At 54.0% G+C, this 7,500-nt stretch overlaps 2 non-coding genes and 1 pseudogene across 2 annotated transcripts in view; all 3 read left to right on the plus strand.

Annotated features, from left to right (window-relative positions):
• The first annotated feature begins 4,341 nt into the window (after positions 1 to 4,341).
• LOC126137897 (small subunit ribosomal RNA) lies at positions 4,342 to 6,247 on the plus strand. The gene has a single exon (XR_007528022.1). It is a non-coding gene; the product is annotated as a small subunit ribosomal RNA (ribosomal RNA).
• A 348-nt stretch (positions 6,248 to 6,595) lies between these two features.
• Positions 6,596 to 6,748, plus strand: LOC126137893 (5.8S ribosomal RNA; annotated as a pseudogene).
• A 188-nt stretch (positions 6,749 to 6,936) lies between these two features.
• Positions 6,937 to 7,500, plus strand: part of LOC126137904 (large subunit ribosomal RNA) — a 4,234-nt gene continuing 3,670 nt past the window's right edge. The window contains exon 1 of the ribosomal RNA XR_007528028.1: positions 6,937 to 7,500. This exon is cut by the window's right edge and continues 3,670 nt beyond it. This is a non-coding gene — a ribosomal RNA (large subunit ribosomal RNA).

Raw genomic sequence — 7,500 nt, forward strand, 5'->3', positions numbered from 1 at the left:
GTAAGCACCAGCATGGACCAACGTCCGGTGCATCCTCTCCGCCACAGTACACCATCCACACTATGATAACCACACCAGGGGGTCCAATTCTAAAATAGAATATCCCACCCGTCCGACATCCACAATTGCTCAGATAAGCCACCAACACCCACACATGTCCTACACAGGGGTGCACCCAACACCACCACACTGCCTCCTGTTACGGCACAGAAACAATGGCAGGAATGAATCACACAGGTCTGCCGCTCCCTTGCCGCAACCACAGACGCGGCGCGCCTCCAGTCACGAGCGAAAAGCGCATCCTGACGAGACATAACTGCTGTGACATACTGAAGCTGCCTCAGACATTCACTTACAATGATCACTACCAACGAACCTCGGCCCCCCCCCCCCCCCAACACACTCTCTTACCACGTTGTGTACTGTAATCCAACCCATTTCGCACCTTAACCTAACCCATTTTGCACCTTAACTTAACCAAATTCGTAACGCAATTTGTACCGCAATGTAACGCAATGTGTACCGCAATGTAACGCAATGTGTACCGCAATGTAACGCAATGTGTACCGCAATGTACCGCAATGTGTACCGCAATGTACCGCAATGTGTACCGCAATGTGTAACGCAATGTGTAACGCAATGTGTACCGCAATGTGTACCGCAATGTGTAACGCAATGTGTACCGCAATGTGTAACGCAATGTGTACCGCAATGTGTAACGCAATGTGTACCGCAATGTAACGCAATCTGTACCGCAATGTAACGCAATTTGTACCGCAATGTAACGCAATTTGTACCGCAATGTAACGCAATTTGTACCGCAATGTAACGCAATTTGTACCGCAATGTAACGCAATTTGTACCGCAATGTAACGCAATTTGTACCGCAATGTAACGCAATTTGTACCGCAATGTAACGCAATTTGTACCGCAATGTAACGCAATTTGTACCGCAATGTAACGCAATTTGTACCGCAATGTAACGCAATTTCTACCTTAACCTAACCCACGTTGTGCCTTAACCTAACCCACGTTGTGCCTTAACCTAACCCACGTTGTGCCTTAACCTAACCCACGTTGTGCCTTAACCTAACCCACGTTGTGCCTTAACCTAACCCACGTTGTGCCTTAACCTAACCCACGTTGTGCCTTAACCTAACCCACGTTGTGCCTTAACCTAACCCACGTTGTGCCTTAACCTAACCCACGTTGTGCCTTAACCTAACCCACGTTGTGCCTTAACCTAACCCACGTTGTGCCTTAACCTAACCCACGTTGTGCCTTAACCTAACCCACGTTGTGCCTTAACCTAACCCACGTTGTGCCTTAACCTAACCCACGTTGTGCCTTAACCTAACCCAAGTTGTGCCTTAACCTAACCCAAGTTGTGCCTTAACCTAACCCACGTTGTGCCTTAACCTAACCCAAGTTGTGCCTTAACCTAACCCAAGTTGTGCCTTAACCTAACCCAAGTTGTGCCTTAACCTAACCCAAGTTGTGCCTTAACCTAACCCAAGTTGTGCCTTAACCTAACCCAAGTTGTGCCTTAACCTAACCCACGTTGTGCCTTAACCTAACCCAAGTTGTGCCTTAACCTAACCCACGTTGTGCCTTAACCTAACCCACGTTGTGCCTTAACCTAACCCACGTTGTGCCTTAACCTAACCCCACGTTGTGCCTTAACCTAACCCACGTTGTGCCTTAACCTAACCCACGTTGTGCCTGTAACCTAACCCACGTTGTGCCTTAACCTAACCCACGTTGTGCCTTAACCTAACCCACGTTGTGCCCTTAACCTAACCCACGTTGTGCCTTAACCTAACCCACGTTGTGCCTTAACCTAACCCACGTTGTGCCTTAACCTAACCCACGTTGTGCCTTAACCTAACCCACGTTGTGCCTTAACCTAACCCACGTTGTGCCTTAACCTAACCCACGTTGTGCCTTAACCTAACCCACGTTGTGCCTTAACCTAACCCACGTTGTGCCTTAACCTAACCCAAGTTGTGCCTTAACCTAACCCAAGTTGTGCCTTAACCTAACCCAAGTTGTGCCTTAACCTAACCCAAGTTGTGCCTTAACCTAACCCAAGTTGTGCCTTAACCTAACCCAAGTTGTGCCTTAACCTAACCCAAGTTGTGCCTTAACCTAACCCAAGTTGTGCCTTAACCTAACCCAAGTTGTGCCTTAACCTAACCCACGTTGTGCCTTAACCTAACCCACGTTGTGCCTTAACCTAACCCACGTTGTGCCTTAACCTAACCCACGTTGTGCCCTTAACCTAACCCACGTTGTGCCTTAACCTAACCCACGTTGGTGCCTTAACCTAACCCCAAGTTGTGCCTTAACCTAACCCACGTTGTGCCTTAACCTAACCCACGTTGTGCCTTAACCTAACCCACGTTGTGCCTTAAACCTAACCCACGTTGTGCCTTAACCTAACCCACGTTGTGCCTTAACCTAACCCACGTTGTGCCTTAACCTAACCCACGTTGTGCCTTAACCTAACCCACGTTGTGCCTTAACCTAACCCAAGTTGTGCCTTAACCTAACCCACGTTGTGCCTTAACCTAACCCAAGTTGTGCCTTAACCTGCTCTGTAATTGGCATATGACACGTTACATTAATCCAGTGTTGTCTAACCACAACCCCTCTGAATATAGTTCGCTACTCGCACCGCCCACCCTCTTGTGTATCGTTTCATGTTCAACACTTCGCAAGTGTTGCTTACTTTTTACATGCTCCCGCTGTACACTGTAATGTGGACGACTGCAGGATGTACATCGCCCCCACCCTCCCCCCTGCCTTCGCACGCTGGTCGTTCAGGTGCTTGCGTGGTTCAATGCCCTTCGCAGCTGTTCACTGGCATTCGCATGTCGAAGCGCTCAGTCCTACGTCGTGGTACGGCTGTGTTCCACTGTCCGCTGATGTCGTAAGCTTAACCCTCACATTGTACTGCACATAGGTCCGTATGTACTGCATGATACGCTGTGGCACATGTGTGACCGTACAACGACTGCGCCCAACAACAGCGAACCATACGGTCCGTCCAAATGTTGTGCACTCAGCCACGTGCCGTCTCCCCATAACAGCTACATTGCAGTGTGGTACGCCATAGAGACGTGTGGGATTAACGGACGCCCTGGATGGCGATCAGCATGAGCCGTCTGTTGATGTAGTGGCGCGTGTATTCAAACGTAGTCGTCTCTTCTCACACAGTGTGATAGCATGGTGCACCGCGTTCCACATCTGCGACATGGTACAGATGCTGGTTGACAGTCGGTCTCGTAATGGACATCGCATACGTAGGGGGCCACCTCCCACGTGTTCTCTAGTCGTGCACATTTTGTTGCGTGTATGTGGGCAGACGTAGTGTGTCGTGACACCTAACAGACAGGTATGCAATAATCGTTGCATTTGCAAACTGGGATGGACGTCTACGTTTGCTGGTGACGTTACGCAAATGAACAACTGGTAAACCCATTGTGGTGCGGTTGTTGTTGCTGGAGGTAAATCAGTAAGGGCAAATCTGTGTGTGAAGCGATACGCGGCGGTGGCTGGGTGGGACCGTCCCCGGCCGGTGAGGGGGGGCCGCCCGGCGTGCTGGCCGCGCGGTGCGTGGGCGCACGCGCTACAGCCGGCTGGTGGGGGCGCCCAGTGGCAGGCGCGCCGGCCGACGGACGCGGCAGGCGGCGCAGCTGCGCGCCGGGGCACCCTGCGCGCGGCGCCGGGCGGCCAAAGTGGGTCCTCGCGGGCCCGGTGCGAAGCGCGGTGGACATCTGCAGTGTGCTGGTCCGACTGAGGACTGTGTGCGTTGAGGATGCGCCGCCGCCCGGCACTCGGCGCCGCGACGCCGTCTGCTGCTCGGTCGCCCCAGCGGTTCTCGCTGGTGGTTTGTATCGCAGTTGTGCAGACGTGTTGGCACGTGCGCTGTGCTGGGAGAGTTCGCTTCGGCACCCACGTGGGGCCTTTGCCCTTCTGTGGCGCTGGCGTTGGAGCTGCCGGTCACCGTAGGTGGCGCGTGTTGTCTCCCGCCGGCAATGCCACGACAGCACGCTCCCGGGCCTCTGTCGGCAGCGGCAAGCTCAGTTGGGAGCACGGGTGGTCGCACCTAAAGCGTCTACTCGCCTAACTCCGGGCGATTGCGCCTCTCTCGAACCCGACCAAGTACTTAGGACGGCGCTGCGCGCCGCCGGGACCTGAGAGGGTTTCGAGGTGTATTGTGCAGGGGAGCTCAGCCTCCTCCTGTTTGCAGAATAATTGAGCGGACGCTTGCGTGTTCGCGCGGGCCCCTGGGACACACTCCCGGGCGGCCGGCTGCTCAGCTCTAGTTGACGCAGCTCCCTGGTTGATCCTGCCAGTAGTCATATGCTTGTCTCAAAGATTAAGCCATGCATGTCTCAGTACAAGCCGCATTAAGGTGAAACCGCGAATGGCTCATTAAATCAGTTATGGTTCCTTAGATCGTACCCACGTTACTTGGATAACTGTGGTAATTCTAGAGCTAATACATGCAAACAGAGTCCCGACCAGAGATGGAAGGGACGCTTTTATTAGATCAAAACCAATCGGTCGGCTCGTCCGGTCCGTTTGCCTTGGTGACTCTGAATAACTTTGGGCTGATCGCACGGTCCTCGTACCGGCGACGCATCTTTCAAATGTCTGCCTTATCAACTGTCGATGGTAGGTTCTGCGCCTACCATGGTTGTAACGGGTAACGGGGAATCAGGGTTCGATTCCGGAGAGGGAGCCTGAGAAACGGCTACCACATCAAGGAAGGCAGCAGGCGCGCAAATTACCCACTCCCCGGCACGGGGAGGTAGTGACGAAAAATAACGATACGGGACTCATCCGAGGCCCCGTAATCGGAATGAGTACACTTAAATCCTTTAACGAGTATCTATTGGAGGGCAAGTCTGGTGCCAGCAGCCGCGGTAATTCCAGCTCCAATAGCGTATATTAAAGTTGTTGCGGTTTAAAAAGCTCGTAGTTGGATTTGTGTCCCACGCTGTTGGTTCACCGCCCGTCGGTGTTTAAACTGGCATGTATCGTGGGACGTCCTGCCGGTGGGGCGAGCCGAAGGCGTGCGACCGCCTCGTGCGTGTTCGTGCGTCCGAGGCGGACCCGTTGAAATCCTACCAAGGTGCTCTTTATTGGAGTGTCTGGGTGGGCCGGCACGTTTACTTTGAACAAATTAGAGTGCTTAAAGCAGGCAAGCCCGCCTGAATACTGTGTGCATGAATAATGGAATAGGACCTCGGTTCTATTTTGTTGGTTTTCGGAACCCGAGGTAATGATTAATAGGGACAGGCGGGGGCATTCGTATTGCGACGTTAGAGGTGAAATTCTTGGATCGTCGCAAGACGAACAGAAGCGAAAGCATTTGCCAAGTATGTTTTCATTAATCAAGAACGAAAGTTAGAGGTTCGAAGGCGATCAGATACCGCCCTAGTTCTAACCATAAACGATGCCAGCCAGCGATCCGCCGCAGTTCCTCCGATGACTCGGCGGGCAGCCTCCGGGAAACCAAAGCTTTTGGGTTCCGGGGAAGTATGGTTGCAAAGCTGAAACTTAAAGGAATTGACGGAAGGGCACCACCAGGAGTGGAGCCTGCGGCTTAATTTGACTCAACACGGGAAACCTCACCAGGCCCGGACACCGGAAGGATTGACAGATTGATAGCTCTTTCTTGATTCGGTGGGTGGTGGTGCTTGGCCGTTCTTAGTTGGTGGAGCGATTTGTCTGGTTAATTCCGATAACGAACGAGACTCTAGCCTGCTAACTAGTCGCGTGACATCCTTCGTGCTGTCAGCGGATTACTTTTCTTCTTAGAGGGACAGGCGGCTTCTAGCCGCACGAGATTGAGCAATAACAGGTCTGTGATGCCCTTAGATGTTCTGGGCCGCACGCGCGCTACACTGAGGGAATCAGCGTGTCTTCCTAGGCCGAAAGGTCGGGGTAACCCGCTGAACCTCCTTCGTGCTAGGGATTGGGGCTTGCAATTGTTCCCCATGAACGAGGAATTCCCAGTAAGCGCGAGTCATAAGCTCGCGTGATTACGTCCCTGCCCTTTGTACACACCGCCCGTCGCTACTACCGATTGAATGATTTAGTGAGGTCTTCGGACTGGTACGCGGCATCGACTCTGTCGTTGCCGATGCTACCGAAAGATGACCAAACTTGATCATTTAGAGGAAGTAAAAGTCGTAACAAGGTTTCCGTAGGTGAACCTGCGGAAGGATCATTACCGACTAGACTGCATGTCTTTCGATGTGCGTGTCGTGTCGCGCAACACGCTACCTGTACGGCAGCAGCCGTGCGCCGCGTGCGGAACCACGCGTGCCTCTCAAAACTAACTGAAAAATGTTGTGTGGTACGAGCGCTGAAGCTCTGGAGCGGCTGGCCTGCGGCACCTGGCGCCTGGCGCCGGTTTTGAATGACTTTCGCCCGAGTGCCTGTCCGCTCCGGTGTGAGCCGTACGACGCCCATCGGCGTGAGGCCGTTGGACACAGAACGCTGGAACAGGGGCCGTCAAACGCCTCAGTCCCGCCTATGCAACTGTTTGAAAGAGACAGTGGAAACTAAACAAAAAGATCACCCAGGACGGTGGATCACTCGGCTCGTGGGTCGATGAGAACGCAGCAAATTGCGCGTCGACATGTGAACTGCAGGACACATGAACATCGACGTTTCGAACGCACATTGCGGTCCATGGATTCCGTTCCCGGGCCACGTCTGGCTGAGGTCGGCTACGTATACTGAAGCGCGCGGCGTTTGTCCCGCCTCGGAGACCTGGGAGTGTCGTGGCCGCCTGTGGGGCCGGCCGCGTCTCCTTAAACGTGCGATGCGCGCCCGTCGCCTGGCGGTTCGCATACCGGTACTTTCTCGGTAGCGTGCACAGCCGGCTGGCGGTGTGGCGTGCGACACCTCGTACAACGACCTCAGAGCAGGCGAGACTACCCGCTGAATTTAAGCATATTACTAAGCGGAGGAAAAGAAACTAACAAGGATTCCCCCAGTAGCGGCGAGCGAACAGGGAAGAGTCCAGCACCGAACCCCGCAGGCTGCCGCCTGTCGTGGCATGTGGTGTTTGGAGGGTCCACTACCCCGACGCCTCGCGCCGAGCCCAAGTCCAACTTGAATGAGGCCACGGCCCCGTAGAGGGTGCCAGGCCCGTAGCGGCCGGTGCGAGCGTCGGCGGGACCTCTCCTTCGAGTCGGGTTGCTTGAGAGTGCAGCTCCAAGTGGGTGGTAAACTCCATCTGAGACTAAATATGACCACGAGACCGATAGCGAACAAGTACCGTGAGGGAAAGGTTGAAAAGAACTTTGAAGAGAGAGTTCAAAAGTACGTGAAACCGTTCTGGGGTAAACGTGAGAAGTCCGAAAGGTCGAACGGGTGAGATTCACGCCCATCCGGCCACTGGCTCCCGCCCTCGGCAGATGGGGCCGGCCGCCCGCGCGGAGCAATCCGCGGCGGGGTCGTGTCCGGTTGCCTTTC

This window comes from Schistocerca cancellata, unplaced genomic scaffold, assembly GCF_023864275.1.
Source record: "Schistocerca cancellata isolate TAMUIC-IGC-003103 unplaced genomic scaffold, iqSchCanc2.1 HiC_scaffold_647, whole genome shotgun sequence".
Lineage (NCBI taxonomy): Eukaryota > Metazoa > Arthropoda > Insecta > Orthoptera > Acrididae > Schistocerca > Schistocerca cancellata.